We start from the raw sequence: 23,548 nt of genomic DNA on the forward strand, positions 1-23,548 counted from the left end.
TTAGCTTCTCAAAGGTTAGCTACATGAACCAATATTTAATAACCTTCATTATATTTCTGGTTTTGGCATCAAGGAAAAAGATTTCCTTGCCAATCTAAATACATTTAAAGGTACACACAGTTTACCGACATGCCACGTCGGGGGGATATGTCATCTTCGGATGACTCTTGTTTAGTTAGGGCATCCGTCCCTCAGGGGGCTTTGAATAATGTTTCTCGATTTGGGTAAGCAAACAATACTGTTATGTCTGATGGAGTCTTTAGTGGTTTATAAATGGAATATATCGGGAATATATGTGTCGTACCCATTAAACAGTCTTATATTGAATTATATTTTTCTTGTAAGAGAAGAGGAATGTTTTACTTCTGACTTCATACAAACTTACGCATTATTTTAAGAAATGATTAAACATGAACCTGGTGTTTTTATCTAACAGTCCCAATAAACATGTACCGGTAGTTCACTGTTTCAAGATCACCAAAAGATATAATGCTTACCTTTCATTGTAAACAGCGTAGACTAGTCTAGAACTACAGCAGACATTTTTTATGGTTTACTAACCATTGTGTTGTTTCTTTTTTTCAGTTTCTCCTTATAGTTCTACTCCTTCGCCATATGTGCAGTGACATGACTCTACTCCTTCGCCATATGTGCAGTGACATGACTATACTCCTTCGCCATATGTGCAGCGACATGACTCTACTCCTTCGCCATATGTGCAGTGACATGACTCTACTCCTTCGCCATATGTGCAGTGATATGACTCTACTCCTTCGCCACATGTGCAGTGACATGACTCTACTCCTTCGCCATATGTGCAGTGACATGACTCTACTCCTTCGCCATATGTACAGTGATATGACTCTACTCCTTCGCCATATGTGCAGTGACATGACTCTACTCCTTCGCCATATGTGCAGTGACATGACTCTACTCCTTCGCCATATGTGCAGTGATATGACTATACTCCTTCGCCATATGTGCAGCGACATGACTCTACTCCTTCGCCATATGTGCAGTGACATGACTCTACTCCTTCGCCATATGTGCAGTGACATGACTCTACTCCTTCGCCACATGTGCAGTGACATGACTCTACTCCTTCGCCATATGTGTAGTGATATATGACTCTACTCCTTCGCCATATGTGCAGTGACATGACTCTACTCCTTCGGCATATGTGCAGTGTCATGACTCTACTCCTTCGCCATATGTGCAGTGACATGACTCTACTCCTTCGCCATATGTGCAGTGACATGACTCTACTCCTTCGCCATATGTACAGTGATATGATTCTACTCCTTCGCCATATGTGCAGTGACATGACTCTACTCCTTCGCCATATGTGCAGTGACATGACTCTACTCCTTCGCCATATGTGCAGTGATATGACTATACTCCTTCGCCATATGTGCAGCGACATGACTCTACTCCTTCGCCATATGTGCAGTGACATGACTCTACTCCTTCGCCATATGTGCAGTGACATGACTCTACTCCTTCGCCACATGTGCAGTGACATGACTCTACTCCTTCGCCATATGTGTAGTGATATATGACTCTACTCCTTCGCCACATGTGCAGTGACATGACTCTACTCCTTCGCCATATGTGTAGTGATATATGACTCTACTCCTTCGCCATATGTGCAGTGACATGACTCTACTCCTTCGCCATATGTGCAGTGATATATGACTCTACTCCTTCGCCATATGTGCAGTGACATGACTCTACTCCTTCGCCATATGTGCAGTGACATGACTCTACTCCTTCGCCATATGTGCAGTGATATATGACTCTACTCCTTCGCCATATGTGCAGTGACATGACTCTACTCCTTCGCCATAGGTGCAGTGACATGAGAGGTTAAGGTGTGTTATGGTATCTGGTTAACACGCTCAGGCACATCCATATGTAATGCTATGTTGACACAGACATTCTGCAGTGATATTCTTAACCAATATTCACTAGAAACCATTACAACACTCAATCTAGCCAACCATGAGACCGTGTCGACCACTTTGATGTGGTGTACTTGAATCCCGCACTGTAATATCATATAAAGAATAAAAACCTGTTACTTAGAAACTTGCTTTTTTTAACTGTTGTTATCTGCTATACAATGATTAATTGTATGTCAATGTACAGGTACATGTTTAAGTGACATGTTCTGCATAAACCGATTATTAATCAATTAAGATACAAAAGTGTGATATGAATAAGTATAAAAAAATTACTTCGACTGTGTGTTCGTTCATTGGAGTATAAACATTTGTAGTGCGATGGTCCAAATAGTATCAAGTACTCACCACTGTGGAAGTTCCTATTGCAATGAAAGTAAAGTAAAATCTGGAATGCCGTATAATGGATGCTACTGCTGTGGATTATTACAGTTAGTGTCCCACATTTAGAATGCATCGCCAGACCGTTTATGGACACGTCATAACAATCTGCAAAGTAATTATGTTTGCAAGAGTCTTGAGACTTTTAGTGTTTAGATTTTCATTATCCACAGTTATACGTAAGATCTCTATACTTGTATTAATGCAGTATTTTAAGCAGAATGGGAATGTGTCGTCTACAACGTGATGAAAGCCCAAGAGAACTCAGTCTGTGACTTGCAGATTTGTGCAGACACAAAATGTAAACGTCAACAACACAGGTCCAGGATAGATAACCGGTAATCAGAAACCAGGCTACGAGCCTAAACGGCCATGTCAAATCGCTGTTCACTTTGCGCCACTAGAGAAATGTGCTGATAACGAGTATGTTATTTAAGTGTCACTTTTTGCATACAATAATAGAAGACAATAAAACAGTGTGTAGCAATATCCAGCCCTTAAGGCCTACGAGACACTAGTGATCATACATTCACATTATTAAGAAAAGGGTAACAAATATATTTATAAAATACATGTATGAAATACATTTATAAAATATAATAATAAAATACATTTATAGAATACATAATACAAATACGGCCAGGGGAGTCTTATTCCTATAACATTAAATACATAATTTCAGCTGCATTGGCTAGGGACTAAATTGCAGACCCATTATATCGCAATACGTATTAATTTTGACGTTATCGCTATGTGGTTATAATAAAATTCTTGTCTACTTTGAAACACGTAGCGGCCTGAGCTTTACATTAGTGGTCACACTGCATTAGAAATATAAGCCAAGGTCAACTTGTAGAATGTAGGGTTAATTATATGTACTTGATTTGGTGATACCGGCACTAACGTTCCAATGGTGGAGTCGGTGGGCGTTGGAATCGACCCACTTGTATCTCCAGTGTTATTGAACGGCATCTCAACTTGGCCAACTTACTACGTTGCTGTCGGATGACGACGTTTCCAATTTCGACGTTCGGAGTACACTTGAATGATCTATGGGTACGAAGTTTGTTTCCATTTACCTGTCCTGGGTCGTTCCGTAGGTCTGATCTCAGTTTGCTTGCATCTTTTGATCCAAAACATTCTTTAATGGATTCAAAGTCTTCAGTAGAGATATTATACACATCCAGAATATGAATTCCAAGACTTTGAATGATCGTTAACAGATAGCAAGTTCTACATAATATTTGGCTTACAAATGAATACTGACGAATCTTATGCCTAGATTCAATGGCAGGGGCTCACTCACATTATGTTCCGATTTAACATTGGACTGGATTAACGCATATTTCGGTGTACTTGGAATTAAAATAAATGCTGATCTGAAAAACCTTTGGGTTATCAACACTAGAAAAAGAGTGGAAACAATTAAAAGAATTCTTTTGAACTGGCGGAAACGCAACTTGACATTAATAGGGAAAATAACCGTAATAAAAACCTTGACTTTCTCAACTATAGTTCAAATATAAACTGCTTTACGAAATCCCCCAAAAGAATTTATAAAAATATTAAACAGCATTTTCTTTCAATTTCATATGGAATGGAATGAATGCTAAAATATAAAAAATAAACCTAGTTTGAAAATATGAAGATGATGGTCTTTGAAATTTGAATGATTGATATTACAATGTGTATTTATTCTCTTAAGGTATCGTGTACCAAACGATATATTTCTAAGGCTTTCCCTCAAAAGATATTTTCCATATGAGCGCTAATATTCAAAATCACTTCCATATCACTAACCCATTTTGGAAAGACACATTAGACGCTTGGAATAAATATTATAAAAGTAAACGATGTTAATGAAATTTAAATGCAACTATTGTTGTTCAATCATAAATGTAAATTTCCGGATTTTATTATTAGAAATTGGTATACAAGGGGTATTTGCCATGTAAAGAATGTATCTGACTCCAACGGCTTTATTCCATTTCCTGAGCAAAAAGTAATTTATGTCATAAAATGTACTTTATAAGAATATAACCGTTTGTTCTTAAATTTCCCTAAGAAATGGAAATATCCGGATTTTATTATTAGAAATTGGTATACAAGGGGTATTTGCCATGTAAAGAATGTATCTGACTCCAACGGCTTTATTCCATTTCCTGAGCAAAAAGTAATTTATGTCATAAAATGTACTTTTTATAAGAATATAACCGTTTGTTCTTAAATTTCCCTAAGAAATGGAAATATCTTGTGCACGATGCTAAAAATGTAAACACAATGCAACTGAATATTTCTCCCCCATGGCATTTTTTACTTTAAGATAAGCAAAGGTTCTAGGATATTTTTGTTTGTTTGTTTTTTACATTTTATGGTCACCCTCACATTATGAAGACGATGTATGTATACATTTGGGAAAAATTAAATACAAGTATTGGAAATGGTGCCAAGGTGATTTTTAAGAAATATAACAAAACATACACACAGTCAAGCATTCAAAATATTATTCAAACACTGATCCTGGCAAGAAACAAATATGAGAAAGAGATACATATGTTATTGCTGTTCTGCTTCTTCAAACAATATATGATAAAAGATCCATGATTTATAAAATGTTGCTACATTACCATTTGTAAAGGCTATATACTTCTCAGTTTTGTATCTCAGACATCTAGGATATTTTATGATAACTTAATTTCATCATCTAATTTTCCAGAAATGTGTGAGAAGTCTGAACAAGAATTAACAAATTAATTTGAATATGTATTTTTACAATGTAGAAAATCTACAATAAATACAAAATTATTAGAATTTCAATTCAAATTCCTACACACAAAAATATACAATTGTTAAAGATGAACTTTGTTGATAGCAGCAATGTTCAGACAATGAAAACATTGCTCACGTATATTTAGTAACCAGTCAGGTACCTTGTGATTTTAGTAAATATATCAATGATTACTTTAAGAGCTCTTTAAGAACATTCCTTAGTCTATATGAAAAATAATGTGGCTATTTATACATGTATACACGAAACCTTTATCTGATCATATGATATGCGATGTTTGTGATTTAAAAATTAATGTTGAATTTAATATTTTACGCATGTGTCAGTGATTGAGATAATAATGTTGCTCTTTCTTGTTAAATAAAAAGAGACATATTAATAGGTGTCTGAGTTTCATGCTACAAATAAGCACAATCAGGGTTGACTTGGGGTTCCAACCCACGGCCATCGGATTCCTGCACAAGAAGATTCTGTGTACGTGCCCATTTGATAATTACTGACAATAAAAACTTTTCAATACAGAGAGGCATATTTCGTCACCCATTTGTGTACGGCAGTTTGTTCAGCATTGTCCCTCCGAGGTATTCCTATTCAAGAGCCTCTTTCAGGACAAAAACTTTAGAACTATTCAACACAAGCTCACAGCTCGTACCTTTTACAATCCGCTGTGAATGTTGTAAACAGGTCGTGTGGAAAGAAGGAAGCCAAGCTGTTACGTTAACCCCTTACAGGCAAGGGTGTTTTCAAAGCTACAATACGTGTATCTACAATATCCATTACACAACCAACAAGGAAGTATCAAATCACCTTGTTGTAATTATTTTTACTTTTATCAGAACTCTTAGATTGTTGCAAATTACTGATGTTAGTTTTAATGATTATGTACATAAATGGAAACATGAAGTGTCGCAAGCAGGCAGTAAAACTGGAAGAGGTGGTAATATACTAAGAACCTATTCTACTTTTAAATATGAATTTGGTTGTAAATTGTATGTGAACTGTAACATGTCTTGGCCAATAGAAGGATCTGGCTCTTTTTAGATGTGGTGTAGCTCCCCTAAGAGTTGAAGCTGGAAAATATGATGGATGTCTTTTATCAGATAGAATTGGTTTCTGTTGTAAAGATTTTATCGAAGATGACGGTCACGTTTAACTTCAGTGTCCTTTATATCATGTTGAACGTTATTATTATATCACTTATTGACAAGTGTACCCAAATTTGAAGGCCTCATGTCCTTAAACGCTATAACTGGTAAAAGCGGCGTTAAACCCAACTCACTCACTCACTTACTCCTTTAACGATAAAGATAAGGTGAGTTTTATACTGTGATACTCTAAACTGTCCTTTTCAACTGCCCAAACCTGCCATAATATGTACCGCCAATTTGTATTTTCCTACTAAATATATATCTTTTATTGTAGTTGTTTACGGGTTTATCTAATACCCTTAGTTCATAGTGTGTTTTGTTGTATGCATAATAGTCTCTCATAATGCCACATGGAATGGCACAACTAATTTTTAAGAATGTATGTGCATAATTTTATATATCAAATATTGAGGTGAGACTTTAATAAAATATATGTGTCTGGCTGGCTGGCTTGCCGGCCTATATAATGATATGTACGGATATACGAATTTAGCAGCAATCATGGCTGATAGGCGTTTATCATTACAGTTACCGCAGAATAGCTATCGGTATGTCTGCCAGAGGTAAAACATAAAAGGTTTTATCCATATACTGAAGAAATAAAAACTGCAGGCAGAATAAACCATGAGGGGCGCAACATACAACTGTTAAAAAAATGTCATATAGCATAAATGTTAAGAAATAAGCATTTCTGAATTTCAAAGCACTAGACAAGTTGTCACGACATCTACGGAGAATGGCTATCTCTTGCATTCTTGTATCACAGACGTTTACCGTATTATATAACATGATACCAAAACATTGAAGTTAGATTAGATACCACTATGGCTGTATAACGTATAAGGTTTAATTATTGTGATTTTTTATAAGCATACTAACAATAGGATGGTAGATATCTGTTCGTCTACTTTCATTCTACTTTTCAACCGAATGGTTGTCGCAAGAGGCGACTAACGGGATCGGGTGTTCAGCCTCGCTGACTTGGTTGATGGATGTCATCGTATCTCAGTTGCGTAGATCGATGTTCATGATATCATTCACTGGATTGTCTGGTCTAGACTCGTTTATTTACAGACGGTCGTCATATAGCTTGGTTACGGCGTTAAACAGCAAACAAAGAAAGTATACAACCCAAGCTGACTGTTTGGCGCGAGAAGGTTAAGAGTCGCTTTTCGATGTCATCTTACCATGTACCAGGTCACTGCAACGTGAACAGAGGCATATTTCGAAGTCCGAGGACCGCACACGGACCCCCATCTACTGCTCTCCGCGACCTATGTTGCTTATTTTCTGATTTGCGATCCTTGCGTTGTACACAGGGCCACGTGCGACCACGTATATCATAACATTTATGGTACAATACCTGAACAATATGTTCATGAGACGTACATCTATCATCGTGGCTACTAGACGCATACCAACATAACAAATGGAGGTTTGACAAATGAGTTATTACCCATATCATAACATACAGGATGCGGCAGAATGGCTATCGGTATGGCTACCATACGTACATCATAATGCAAACTATAGAAGAGCTGTACGCTTGACTGCCACATTACACAACATCCTTCCTTATTCAATTACTGTTTACAATCTGAACAGTTTGGCTCTTACTCGGGGTTCGATCCTCGTCCTCGTTATACTAAAAGACGTTAAAAGAAGGTACTTATTGTTAAAGAGTCTGGCGCTCGGCATTAAGAGGCCAAAACAAGGACTGGTCGGTTCGGAGTCAGTATATTGTGTCTGAGTGGGGTATTCATATTAACCTAGGGGCGGTCGGGTAGCCTAGTGGTTAAAGCGTTCGCTCGTCACGCCGAAGACCCGGGTTCGATTCCCGACATGGGTACAATGTGTGAAGCCCATTTCTGGTGTCCCCCGCCGTGATATTGCTAGAATATTGCTAAAAGCGGCGTTAAACCATACTTACTCACTCATATTAACCTGCGGCATGGTATCTCAGTGGACAAGCACAATAAAATGGCATCAGTCCATGACTAGTACAAGCAGCCACACACGCACGCACAGCGCTATAAAAGTGCAATAATCTTTAACGCGACGTAGCCTGTATTGTCATTTATGTCTACATAGAAACGACGGTTAAGCTAAGATTTATTAAACGTCCTATAAATAACAAAGGCAAACCGTGCAGATCGGTAGGGGGTTAAGAAGTGGCTATAACGGAAGGACACGATTAGAATCTTCTAATAGTGGTTACTTCCTGTTTTTACATTTATCTGTTAATTATTCGTATTGCTTTATGGCGACATCGTACTGGTCGCCGTGTCTCTCACAAGTTAATTCCCTTTATTGTCGATAGCCAAACCACATGATTTCACTATTGCAATCAAAGCTAAAATGTGGCACCCGTTGAAGGTATGAAGAGTTATCTACCTTGCTATGTGAACTTGGCTTGTCAAGCATCGTCTATTTATTTCTAAGAAGAAAGAAAAAGAAGCACAGCATATGAAATCAGGAAAGTTTTTATTTCTATGTGTTGTATTATTATGTAAGCTTAGTTCCTTTATAGTTTAGTTGAAGGACGAGGGTGCTCGCGTTTTTCAACATTTTTTACCTGCTTTTATGCTGTATGTTTTACATATCAGTTTTTGAGAATCCTTATATTCAATCTTTATGTGTGATTAATTTTATGTTGATTTCCTATTATTTCAAGCCAGAAAGGTTATATCTCTGTATTTCTTATACGTTTGACCAGTCATTTTTTTTCTTTTTCTACAGAGATAGATTTCTTCAAATCACAACCGTACAAAAGCGCAGTGAGTTTAAAGCGGACTTTGGTGACCTGATGTAGTTTTACACACTTTAGTTTTCTTCGCGAATTTACATGCTTCCCGTAAAGTCATAGGCAACATTAATTCAGATTACTAAATACCAATGTAACTCAAGCAATACTGGTTAATATATTATACAGTGTTAAGAAGTCATGGAATAACTTAATAATGCATGTTTCCATTGTCTGACTTATGTGCACATGTATCCATTGTCTGACTTATGTGCACATGTATCCAGTGTCTGACTTATGTGCACATGTATCCAGTGTCTGACTTATGTGCACATGTATCCAGTGTCTGACTTATGTGCACATGTATCCATTGTCTGACTTATGTGCACATGTATCCAATGTCTGACTTATGTGCACATGTATCCAGTGTCTGACTAATATGCAGCTGTATCTATACTATCTAAGGTCTGACTTATGTGCAGCTGCATCCAGTGTCTGACTGATGTGCACATGTATCCAATGACTGAGTAATATGCAGCTGTGTTCAAGCTCTGACTTGAATGTTAGTAATGAGGGAAACGGAGGCTCAAACAATTCATCAATGTCACCAAGGGTGCGTTCTGGTTGGTTGGTTGATTTGTTGTTTAACGCCGCACTCAGCAATATTCCAGCTATATGACGGCAGTCTGTAAATAATCGAGTCTGGACCAGACATTCCAGTGATTGACATCATTAGCATCGATCCACGCAATTTGGATACGGTGACATGCATCAACCAAGGCAGCGAGCCTGACCACCCGATCCCGTTAGTCGCCTCTTAAGACAAACATACTCGCCTTTTACGGCAAGCATGGGTTGCTGAAGACCTATTGTAACCCGAATCTTCACAGGTCGGGTTCTGAAAAATGCACGTTCGTAAGTGTCCATTACTAATGGCAATGGTAATGAGCATTTGTTAATTCGACGTTACATGCACCTTATCAACCGTTCAATCATCTTCCCGAGGCAAGAGAGTTAACTGACTTTAAAAGTCAAGTTTCCACCCTTGCCGAACTAGGCTGGAATTCCTTGGCACGATCGTAGCGCCACCAGTGGCTGTTACGAGTTATGTCCCTTCTATGCCCCTCCTATTGACCAATCAGATTCATCCTTTCGTATCACTTGCATTTGCTTTAAACAAAATGGGGGCGCCCAGTCAAGACCATCTGATCGACAATCAAGATCTATATTGTGAGAAAACGGGTCTTACATCGCGAAGTGCATCAAATCACGTGAGCACCTTGATTAAAAACTTGAAAAGATTTGGAAAATATTTGTTGACAACGAGTTGGCGATGCACATGTGTGTAGAACTGTTCTGTGTTCATCCTACGTCCGGTGTCTAATGTCATTCTGTCAGCCATGGTGATCTAACCGAATACCATCACTAAACCACCACGAAACCAGGGCCCACTTTCACAAAGCAATCCTAGCGCTAAGATGAGCGTAACTTCCATACTTTAACATAGGCTTGTCGTCGTTACGTTCATTGGCGGGTCTCTAAATACGACAAAGAAGCCTCGGATTCTGAATCTGGTTCGTCTGAGAAGATTACACATGATCATCGTCCATACCCCCCGTGCTTGTATTGGCTCCTTTAGCGTCGGGCTGCAACTAGCAACTACACGTCACCGTCGAGCACGCAGATGAACTGACAGAACGTATGAGAATGTGGTCTGCCAGGACACTAGTTGCTCTATGCAGGTGGTTGGTAATTTGATTGCCAGTTTGTCTTCGATTCCGTAGAACCTGGGTCCTGATGAGCTATGATACCCTGACCAATCTGGAGAAGGCGTCAAACGTTGTTCAAACGGTATAGTGTGTATTTTATACAGTTGCTAAGGTCGGTTGAAATCATGACAGTTACTAAACTGTTCATTTTCAAAAAATGAGTTAAAATCCGAAATTACACACGTGCAAAGGATTTGGAAACGATTCGTACGTTACGATCTTTTAGACCAAGGAACCTTTTCTATATTCAGCCTCTCCTTCGCGATACATTGTTGAATTCTTCCCACGACCCCTCCTCGAAACAGAACGGGTGCGCCTATACGTCTACCAGGGATTTGGCATTGGTTCGCTGGCAACACAGTTTTCAACGTTTCGTCATGTCCCAACAGGAGCGGAGACTCGACTGAAGTGGACGAGCTGACACCATCAGTTCCCGGGAAACTGAACATCCTTACCGACAGCCTTTCCCGCCAAGGGAGAATAGTGGCAACAGAATGGATCGTACATCCCCAGATCTTTGCTTTGATAACCATGTTATGGGACACACCGCACCTAGATCTATTTGTCACCTACAAGAACTATCAACTCTGGTTTATGTCAGCCCAGTTCCCGTCCCAAGGTCTCTCAAGAGCGATGCGCTATCGATGGATTGGACGGATCTATTTGCATACGCATTCCCACCATGGTCTCTCCTAGACAAGGTGATCCCACAAGGTGCATGGATCAGACGGATTGCATGATAATCCTGATAGCACCAATCTGGCCCAGCAGAGCAGGGTTCCCCAGATTATTAAGTCAATTAATGGAATAGCCAGTTTCCTCCCCGTCGAGATCTGTTACGACAGCCCAGTGAGTGAGTGAGTGAGTTGGGTTTAACGCCGCTTTTAACAGTATTCCAGTTATATCACGGCGTGTCAGCTTAATGTGGGAGGAAAGCCCGAAGTGATGCAGGTCTCAGACGTTTACCACTTCGGTGAAACCCACAAGCACGGGTATGGTGCTGACAAACCTAGAAACATAATCGGGGAGAACCGGGATTCGAACCCTACAATCAGAGGTTTCTGGCGTGCCTAATGGACGCAACTCTGCACAGCGAATCGCGGCGCCTTAGACGACTGAGCCACCCGTGCCCCCTGTTACGACAGCCCAAGTCCAACATTTTCAACGACAACCTGCCCAGCCTATATCTAAACACCTGGAAGTTATCACGTAAAAGATGCAGACATCCTGGTGCTCTGAGCTTGCCTCGGAAGTTGTGGCAAGATCATGGAGACCTTCATCCTCCCTTATATATGACAACATATGGGATAAGTTCATCTAGTGGAGAAGACGACAAGGGATTAAAACTAATACAATATCCATCCCTAAGGTAGCGGTTTTCTACTACATCTTCGTCAGGACAATAAGTTCCGACATGGGACGATAGAAGGTTACAGATCGGCTCTTCACTCTGGAATTCAACAATTGGACCCTCAATTGGAAACCATGCCATTCTTAACAGACTAATGAGATCCTTCCTACTAGAAGATGTTCGCACACCTCGTATCTTCCCCAAGTGGAATCTATCTGTTGTGTTAACGGCACTTTTAACAGAACCTTACGATCAAATGGCTAAGGCCACCTTACTCCCAAATCCAGGAAGCATCCTTCCTCCTAGCCATGGCGACAGCAGCAAGCTTAAGAGTTTCAGAACTCCATGCTGTGGACTATTCTAGTCTCACCCATGATCATAATTGGACCTCAATCACTCACTCCCAGATTTTGTAAAAACAAAAATCAATCTAGCACCATGAGACCGTTGGGCCATAGACACTCGGCTACAGACCCACATAGACGCACATCGAAGAAGACTGTTTATATCCTGCAAGACTCATTCCAACAAGGACATCACCAAGGCTACGATAGCAGGCTATCTTTGCAGCGAGTTATATGCAGACACAGAATTCCACCCCATGTCTTGGATCCTCTTCGGCTCATGAGATTAGACCGGACCTAGAGGTCATATATTTCCTTGGACCCATTGTTGCGCCGCAAACTATCATCCATATATAGTTTCTCCATTCCAGCTAATAAAAAAGAAGGTGGGGGGGCGGGGTGGTGCGTGTGCGAGGATCCTACACCAGCATCATCAGAGGGCTGAAGAGCTACATGTGCTATTAGGGGAACAACTAGTGTGTAGTTGACAGTGAAGAGGACTTCTGTTGAAAATCTGAAGATTTAGTTGTAGTGTGTCTGCAGCCAAAATATGGCTATCATGTAATAGAGGTATTCTTAAAATTATCAACAATGACAACTATTGTTTGTTTTTGTGATGAAAATAATATGAATGGATCACTGAAAAATCAGTAGAGACACCAGGTGTTTGGGTACCGGTAGCACGCCATCAACCAAGTCTCCAAGCGTGACCTGATCCATTCTGTTCAATGTAGTCAATTCCAGTGCATGTCTACCATACACTTACCTGGAACGACTTAATCAGGCCTTCAATAGAAGCAAAATGTGCCTTCCGTGAAATTCGAATAAAATGTTCTTGCTCTTGTGAACCTAAGCAACTGAAAGATGTAGACACTATAAGCTGGAGCTGGTGATATATCGGTTGACATAAAGGGGAAATTCATCATTGGGAAAATCAAAATCCCTCTTGTCATACAGCTTTATACAGAGGTTGCCATCAATTTTAATTTCTATGAGTAGATCCAGATAGGACACTAAATATGGTTTGTCAAGTTTTCTTTGATTTCCAAGATTCTCATGATTCTTGGCATTGTTCTCTGATGTAAGTGAAGAAGACACATGATCTGATACATATGCAAAGGGAAACAGATCAGCTGGGAGGATACTTATGGGGCTACTACTATCTCCAAATTTGAATGTCAAATAGAATATCAATCAGAAAATCTAGTTTGTTCTAGTTTTAACAAATTAACCACATCAATTAAACATTTACAAACTCCTTTCTTGGAGGGAGAAGCTCTATTGATTATAGAATGTAATTTCTCTTCAAGTAAATCTTTTGAATTAAATATAATATGTGATTAAATCTGCATGTTTCATACAGTATTTAAATTGGTCTTGCTTTGATTGTTGTCAGAATAATTGTCAGAAACCAGTGATGACATTTGAATTTGTTCAAGAGGTTGATTATGGCCACCAGGGCGGCGACATGCTTTTAGAAAAAGAATGGCAACTGCACAGCCATTTCTCTTCAAAATGTTATGCTCTAAAATTCTCTCAAAATACATTTTTGGCTCTGTAAACATCTCTGAAATTGTCAGACTGAGGAAGCTGAACTGTGTTTACCTTTTTGTTCAAATCAATCGAATTTTAGTGTTTTGTGTGAAACAATTGGAAAAATTGTATTGCATTAGACAAAGTACTATATTTGAAAGGTATATAAGGTTTTGTAAAGTAAATTTTACTTGTATTGCAGTAACCCATTCATTCTTGCATATTTTGAAACATTGTGCAAATTTAGTTACTCGTTTTCATTTGTTACTAGTTTTGTCCTCAGTATTTTACCATATTTGACCTATCAAAGTGTTGACTACATATCCAGGTAAGCTCAGTGTGGTGGTACTGTTTGTTTACATCATAGATGACTGTCCATCATAGGTAGTCACCCTTCAATAACATATGGTCCCCATGGGATATACCCACGTCACTGTTTCAATAATATTGAGATTGCTTGAACAGAAATACTTACCCTTAATTATAGACTTCCAAAGATAACCAGTGCAGGTGAAGTAGTGACAGTAATAAGTGCCTATGCCTTATCCTTATTAACTCCCACTTTGGCGTATGACAGTTATTTTATTGTATTTCTTCCAATGATTTAATGGCAACACTTGATATGCCCATGTATTACTGATGTATTGTTGAAACCCTGCCTCACTTACCAACCCTTTTGTTGGAACACTAAGAGAAGCACCTTCACTGCAATGGGATAAAAACTACATGTTGCTTCCATATAAAATGTATATCGTTTGAAATAAATAATATTTTTGCTTACAAACATATCCTTTTTCTCATTATATTAGATTCAGGTGCTTGAAATATTTTATATTCAAAGGTTGGGTATTGAAACTAGTGAAAATATGACGTCTCTCACTGATCCTCGGTCGACGTAAATGCACCTAGTGGGGATATTTAACATGTTTTATTGACGCTTCTTTTTTCACACTTGGAGGCAGTGATCGGTGTTTGTTTTTGTATTTACATTTCTTTTGACACGAGAGGGTCGGGGATGGGACAGACAATTAACAAGACGCTTCATATGCAGATCCTAGGAAGATATGGTTATCTGAAGCTTAATTTGTGAGAACATCGATCAAAAGTAACATCAAATTTTCGGAATTTATATCGAAAATTTGGAAGCATTTGAACAGGTGCGTTCAAAAGAGAACATTGCAGGAGAACTGATCATCTTGAATCGAAAATGGCTTTGATCTACATGACAAATGACCGAAGTCAAACAAAAATGTGACTAAAAACTGCCAAGTTTGACAGTAATTGGATCAGAGCTTTAGGAGGAAAATCTTAAAAAATGTTTTTTTCAAATAATTATGTTTCAGTTGTGCCCCCTTTGTCTATGAGTCTGCAATTAATAAATACACTCAACAATCGCAGTCTATGTACACATAAAATACTTTGACAGGTAAAAACCAGCCTATTTGAGATCGAAAACAGATCACAGGGTCAGGTACCTTTTAAATAGTCCGGCAGAAGAATGATTTCTCTCTTTATCAGTCTGTAGCTAAGTATGTTAACTTTTGACATGTTTTAATGGACAGTTCAGATGAGAAGATATGGGCAGACAACTACAAAAATGCCTCGTGCATAGCCAAACCATCATGCCATTTAGGGTCATTGCAGTTTGAGGAAAAACATATGGGGATCTGATAATGGTGCTGCATGCCAAATTTTGAAGCCATTGGTTTAAGATATATTTGCTTCTAAGATATTTTTCTCAAAATTAATTTTAAATTATCTGCCCTTGGTCAATGAGCATAAGACCTTGGGAGTATTGTGGGATCTGCTTCACATTGGTCCACATGTTCATGTCTGTTGCGGAAAGATTCTGGCCACTGTTTCTTGAGCATCTTCCTGAGGCAAGGGAGTTAACTGACTTTAAAAGTCCAGTTTCCACCCTTGCCGAACTTGGCTGGAATTCCTGGGCCCGATCGTAGCGCCACCAGTGGTTATTATGAGTCATGTCCCTTCTAAGCCTCTCATGTGGACCAATCAGATTCCACCTCTCGTATCATTTGCATTTGTTTCAAACAAAACGGCGGCGCCCAGTCAAGACGATCTGATCGTTAATCAAGATCTATGTGATAAAACGGGTCTGACATCGCGAAGTGCATCAAATCACGTGAGCATCTTGTTCGGCAAGGATGGAAACTGGACTTTTATAGTCAGTTAACTCTCTTGCCTCGGGAAGATGGTTCTTGAGTTACAGTCGCCACACAGACAAAAATAATAATAATAGCCAGAGGGTTCTTAGCCATTTGGTTGGGGACCTTAATAATGATATATCGAACAATTACAATATGTCTCTCAGAAACTCTGGCTTGGATCCCTAATAACAAACAGGCCGTCCCTTGTTCTGAAATGCAGGACTAAAACCCACACTGAACACGACCGGACATAATACCTTCAAATACCCTACCTCTATTACATCATATCCAATATTCTTGTAGTTTGGTCAACACCACACTCAAAATATATTTAGATTTTCAACAGACGTATCTTCACTGTCAATGGACTCGCGTCGTCCTCCGCCTATCCTAGGTGTTGCCACGTCATGGTGGTCGGAGACAGACATCAAATTCTCCAATCTACGAGCTTCTTGGGATCTTCAGCGACCGCCTACGTCTGCATCGTACATCACACGACATGACCATCGGGGAATGCGTCTACCAAGTCTTCCACTAAGAAGCGGTCAACAAAGGACTTGGTGGCGCACGGTGATAGGGTTGGACATCAACCCCGATCCGTTTCCCACCCAGGCATGACGGAAACTCTGCTGTTGGGATTGGGGTAGTCGCGCGACCTCTCCCCAAGTTCCGACCCTGACCCTCCCTTCACCATCGGCATGCTTCAACAACTCATGCAATCATCTATGGATGAGGCTTGTCCGACAATATATATTAACGGAAAAAAGGTAAATGTACTTCACATAAAGTTCAATAAAATCTAAAAACTAAATTTATCCTGAAATAAAAAAATCATCTTTCCATACATATACATTCCCAATTTGCATGTGCATGTTTATGCACGGCGCACAATTTGAATGTTTAACTGGAGATTGTTTCGAAAGCCACTTTGGTGACGTGATGTCACTGATTCGAGGTGAGGTGAGGCATTTACGGTTACTGAACTTGTCTGCGCGTGTTTCTGTGATTGTGTGTTTGTGTGTGTGAGTGCTTGTACTGGTCCCAGCTAATACCGATATTTAAGTTTTACTTTTAGGTTTTAATAACAATGATGCATCGCAAATGTAATATTAACAACAGTTGTTGTAGTTCCCATAGAGTTTCCGTGTATAAATTGTAATTTAATTATGATGTCATTGGTGATATAATTTTCTATACTTCGTCTTAATGAGGGTGGTATTCTCCGTTTGAGTAACAGTATAATCACACGACATTGTTTAATCTAGCAATTGGCAAGAAAATACATGCCATACTTTAGACTGTAGTTGTATGGCGGGTTTGTTGATGTTATTTGTTTCCTGACATTTATATTACATGTAAATATGGTAAACTTGATTTGTGTTTCATTGATGGCACTGGCCTACCTAGATATGTTTCTATTCACCGATTGTTATTTATAGGTTTTATGATCAGAAAACCATCTTTCTTACCTGAGTTTTGTCATGTATTGGTACGTGTTTCCGTGGGTGTCGGTCGGCCTTGTGCATTGCCTCAGTCATATTACACTGTATACCATAATGAAGGAGATTTCCAATCAGTATGGGGTGTTTCTGGCCTACTCTGTCCATCTTATATAATCTCAGGCAAACGTATCCTATGTATGACATCTTCAACAAAATTTGAAAAGGTATTATTAGTCCCTATTCGTCGGATCATTCCTTTTAAGGCATGTTTACTTTATAACAATACTTAACTTTAATAGGATATGTTTAACAAAGGTTATATTGGTACAACAATAAATTTGATTCATTTTTAAAGCGCTGTTGTTACTATTTGGCAAATGTTCATGGTCAAATATATAGTTTACGTTATGGTTTGCCTTGAGCATAAAAGTAGCAGAATTTGCATAGCAGTATCAAATACCAAATTGAGTAGAGGACGTTGTGGTGATAAAGGGCCACCATGAGCCACAGATCATAGTGATGTTTAAGGTGTCAAGAGTTGCTTCCCTTGGTATAAGAAGAGTATGAAAAGTCACATGCTCTTTACCCTACAGCTCACCATACATAAATGATACAAAAGGGTAGAATATGGTATAAGGTGAGGTGAGGTGATATGGGGTCCAACGCCGTGTTCAAAATTAATGAACTCATATAGCGACGTACATGCACGTGTGTGTATGTGTGTGAGTGCGTGCGTGCGTGATGGCGAGCGTGCGTGTGTGTGTGTTGCTGCTTGTACTATACATGTTTGTGACAATTAAGCAAACAAAGAACAATAAATCTCAAGTCGGGAAATAGTTGAACTTAGGGACGGATCGCTCGCGCAGAGACTCAATGCCCTCCCCTAATTTTCATATTTTTGAGGACTCTCCCCATGTCCTTGTACATTTGTTCATGACCCTCTCCAGATATTTTCTTCAAAAAAAGAAACGCAAAGCCAGATTTGTGTGAAGTAGTAAAAAATACATTTATACGAGCATCCGTACAAGGCATTGAGCCAAAACGTTGTGGAGAGAACGCTTGGTGACTGTAGTCATCTTAGGTATCGGTACACAGGACAAGTCCAAGGTGAAGGTCAGCTACCATCGATAACGCGTATGTCCCCCGTTGGAATCGATAGCGGCCTGACATCTCCTGCCCATGGAAGAGACGAGTATGCGAATCACATCCTGGTGAACGGTAGCCCACTCGGCTTGCAACGCAAAAGCCAACTGCTGCAACGTCCGGGGTTTTGGTTGACGTCGGCGTAGCCGTCTACCCAATTCATCCCACAGGTGATCTATCGGGTTCAAATCCGGGGATCTGGAGGGCCAGGGAAGAACATCAACGTTTGTGTTTAGTACACAGACTCTTGTGATCCGTGCTGTATGCGGTGGAGCATTGTCCTGCTGGAATACACCGTTGCCGTTGGCTGCAATTGGAAGGAAGTGTGTTTTGAAAATCGTTGAGCCGGAAGATTGCCCTGGATATGGACCAAATCTGTCCTGCCATGATGAGATATATCCGCCCACATCATAACGCTGTACCCATAAAACCAGACCACTTCCTGTACGCAGTTTCCAGCGTAACGTTCTTCCCGACGTCTGTAGACCCGCGGCCTTCCATCGCCCCGACGGACGAGAAATCTTCAATCGTCGCTTAACCAGACATCTCTCCATCGCAGTTGGCCACATCCTGTGTTGACGACACCAATGCAGTCGTTGTTGTCGATGTTGTCGACTTAATATGAAGCGTCGAACAAGACGTCTTGCTCGTAGACCTGCTCTTAAACGGTTTCATACGGTCTGGTCGGAGATGTGAGTATTTGGGATGCGGTTGAGGTGGCTGTGGTCGTCCTTTCACGTAGGTAGCGCAGTCGGATGTAGCGATCTTGGACGGGGGTGGCTATTCTTGGTCGTCCCGACCTTTGCCGATCACGTGTTGACCCATGCTGTTGAAACCGATCCCATAGCCTTGTGATGGTGCTTCGCGCTACATTGAAACCCTGGCTACAGCTGATCGGGATTCCCCTGCCCATGCGGCCTATGACGTTGTTTCTTTGCACTTCTGTTAATCTTGGCATGTTGTTGAACTGTAACTGTTCGATTGACGAAGATGCCAGGCAGTCAAAAACCCTGCACTTTAATACCGTTCATAGTGCGTTTTTATTTCCGAGTCGTACGTGTTTCCCGACTAATGGTTTACATGTCTTGTTGTGATCATTTTGATTCGGGAAATTTGTAACTGACACTATAACGCATTAAACCTCTTCATTTTGCACCCCTTGGTCCGCTAATTTTTGCTTTTATGGCCCAAAATATTCTTATTGCGTTTCTTTTTTTGAAGAGTATATGTGTATTATTTTTGTATTACCCTTACCTAGAGACTGTCAAATTTTTGTTACGTATAAAATGAGGCTACTACACGAGTGTGCCCTATATTTGCACAACAGATATTTACCCGTCGCCATGCAGGAAGTAAACTATACACGTTGTGAGGTCTGGCCCGACTTCACCTTATGTAGAGGAAAACACATTGAAACGAGGATTAGACCTGGCACAAAGGTGAGTAATACGAACACACACACACACACGCACGCACGCGCGCGCGCGCGCGCACACACACACACACACACACACACACACACACACACACACACACACACACACACACACGCACGCACGCGTGCACGCACGCACACACGCACACACACAACGTTTAGACAGAAAAGTACAAAACCAAACCAAAAACAACAACATTAGAATAATTTAGAAAAATATCAAACGATCCTTTCTTTTCTATGATATCTGTGAAAACGCAGGACCTCATTCGTCACTACTTGCATCTTTTCGTAGAGGATTACAGTCGACCTGGCACGGAGTTGGTCATTCGGGACTAAATCGTCCCATTCCGGAACAAGCCGATTATAGAACATTCTTTTCGGTTACGGAAAGATGCAAGTGATTACGAATGAGAATGCGCAAGACCCATGATTCGCTTCTCAGTAATGGGTGACAAATCTGACTGCAACTTAGGGGATTTTCTTAAGATAGTTAGTTATATTTAAACTCTAGAGGATGTTGTCATCGTGCCTAATGCCCACTCCTTAACCAAAGAGAGCAACTTCAATTTATAATCATTATATGGGGGCTATCACTCCCCAATATTCCAGCTGTATGACGGCGGTCTGTAAATAATCGAGTCTGGGCCAGACAATCCAGTGATTGACATCACGAACATCGATCCACGCAATTGGGATACGATGACATGCATCAACCAAGTCAGTGAGCCTGATCCCGTTAGTCGCCTCTTACGACAAACCTAGTCACCTTTTACGGCAAGCATGGGTTGCTGAGGACCTATTCTACCCCGGATCTTCACGGATCGGGTGCGTTCTGAAAAAGTTACGTTCGTAAGTGTCCATTAGTAATGAGCATTTGTTAATTCGACGTCACATGTGTGCACCTGATCAACCGTTCAATTAGGGTATCTTGCCTCTCACATCTTGAAGCGCAACGCTTTTTTCATCTCACGTGGTAAGAGGATGTTGACGTGAAGTAGACGTCTACCGATGGTGTCCTGTACGTGCTCAGCAGGAGAAAGATCGGAACTCAGTGATGGCCTTTTTAATGTAGCGATAATATCCTGCTGCAAGTACAGTGACAACACGACAATAGCCATAGTGCTAAGATCACTGCGTGCAAGTCGGCCCTGGGCTGCTGTCTGACATTGACGTCGTCGTTACGTTCATTGGCAGGTTTCTGGCGTGCCCAATGGACGCAACTCTGCACAGCGAATGGCGGCGCCTTAGACGACTTAATCTCATTAAATTCAGATCTGAGCTCTCGCTATCGCTAAACAAAAATCTGAGGACATCCCATTACGGGTCACGTCAGAACGACCTTTCATCCAACCAATCAGAGCGTCGCTTACTAGATCATGAAAGTGACAGACGGAATGTGTTTTCTAATCATACAACCTCGAAATATTTAACATCGAGTATTCCGAACGACAGTTACGGGTTTTATGATTATATCCATACAAACTAGGCCATCCATAAGCCATTCCGGAATGTTCTTTTTATCAGTTTTAAGAATTTTAATCGAGAATATGCCAAAACATGTTTCGAAGCGTAGTCGCCAGTTTGAAACTAGTGTCGTAAAGCTCGAGAAAGCTGCCTTCTGATTGGCTAATGTCGATTTCTTGACAGTCATTTCATTGATCGGTCCGCGAAAGGTGGTTCTGACGTGACCCGTTGTGTGATGTCCTCAGATCTTTGTTTAGCGGTAGCGAAAACTAAGATCTGATTTTAATGAGATTGTAGACGACTTGGCCACCCGTGCCCCCTATTTAGAAAGAGCATAACTATTTTTAAGTATAAACAATAAATATAAGTATATGGAATTTATTGTGTTGTTTCATGCAGAAATGTATTATGCTTCTAGGCTTGTCAGCTCAATGCCATCTTCCCGAGGCAAGAGAGTTAACTAACTATAAAAGTCTGTTAACTCCCTTGCCTCAGGAAGATGGCACAATCCCCGTGCTCGTGGGTTTCATCAAAGTGGTAAACGTCAGAGACCTTGATCACTTCGGGCTTTATTCCCAAATTAGGTTGACTCACCGTGATATAAGAGGAATATTGTTCAAAACGGCGTTAAATCCAAATCACTCACTCACCCCATACACTTGACCAGAAATAACACTCTGATGTTCTGTACACAGTTTTATATGCAGGATATCATCTTTTTGATTGTATCTCATTTTGGTCTCTCAAGATAGTTTATGTGTTTATTACGGTGGCCCATAAGGGACATGGAGTCTGTTTTTCAATATTTTGATGTTTAACTTACTTTTATCGTAACCTTTTGCAAATTAACACAATTTGCCATACTAATATGTGATAAATCATGTATAAAAACATCCGAAAACATGGAAAATGTACTTTTAAGTAGCTATTGAGTCGCTGAAATGTGAAGTGAAAATGTCAAAAACTAAAACCGAAATGTCAAAAACCAAAACGAAAAGGTCAAAAACTAAAATGAAAATGTCAAAAACACAAAACGAAAATGTCAAAAACTAAAATGAATACACAGAAAACTATTTCCACCGCGGTGTAAATATTATCACCGTGGTGTAAATATTATCACCGCGGTAGAAATAGTTTTCTGTATTTTCATTTTAGTTTTTGACATTTTCGTTTCGTTTTTCAGCGATTCAGTATCTTCTTTACACATGATTTATCACATATTTGTAAGACAAATCGTGTTAATTTGCAAAAGGTTACGATAAATGTAAGTGAAATATCAAAATATGGAAAAACAGACTCCATGTCCCTTATGGGCCGACGTAGTTTATAGTCAACACATGTTTATGTGTAATACAATAACCATAGTGTATAGCAATGAGAATTAAGTGGAGATTTCCTAAATATTAAATTTTACACACACTAGAGGAAAAAAGTAACTGCTACATATAAAGTGGGGATAGTGTTAAGTCTTTAAAAATAACAACATATTTAGTCGTTCTATATTTTACCATAATAAAAATCATTGACAAAACCCATACCCAGCCACAAGGAGAAAGAGCAACGAGCCCTAAAAGAGCGATGGTGTGACAACTCAATTAACAATGTCAATATCAGTTCCATTTCATCCCAGACATGCTCTATGGGGGAGAGGTCTGAAGAAACAGCCGGTCATGGCAGTACAGCAAAGCTATGATGTCTTTAACAACACGTGTCACATGTGGGCGGAGATTTCCCTGATGCAGGTGACGTCACGTCCCTGTATTTACACAAAGGGTAGAACATGATCTCGAGTGATGTGGGCCGGGTGACGATTCAAAGTTCCATTTAACAAAGATGTGTTCTTCCATGAGTTGTGATGCCACCCCATACCATTAC

At 39.9% G+C, this 23,548-nt stretch overlaps 1 protein-coding gene across 1 annotated transcript in view; it reads left to right on the forward strand.

Annotated features, from left to right (window-relative positions):
- Positions 1 to 23,548, forward strand: part of LOC139457085 (protein turtle homolog B-like) — a 77,251-nt gene that overhangs the window by 19,847 nt on the left and 33,856 nt on the right. The window lies entirely within an intron of this gene.

This window comes from Haliotis cracherodii, unplaced genomic scaffold, assembly GCF_022045235.1.
Source record: "Haliotis cracherodii isolate W230 unplaced genomic scaffold, xgHalCrac1.p SCAF_12, whole genome shotgun sequence".
Lineage (NCBI taxonomy): Eukaryota > Metazoa > Mollusca > Gastropoda > Lepetellida > Haliotidae > Haliotis > Haliotis cracherodii.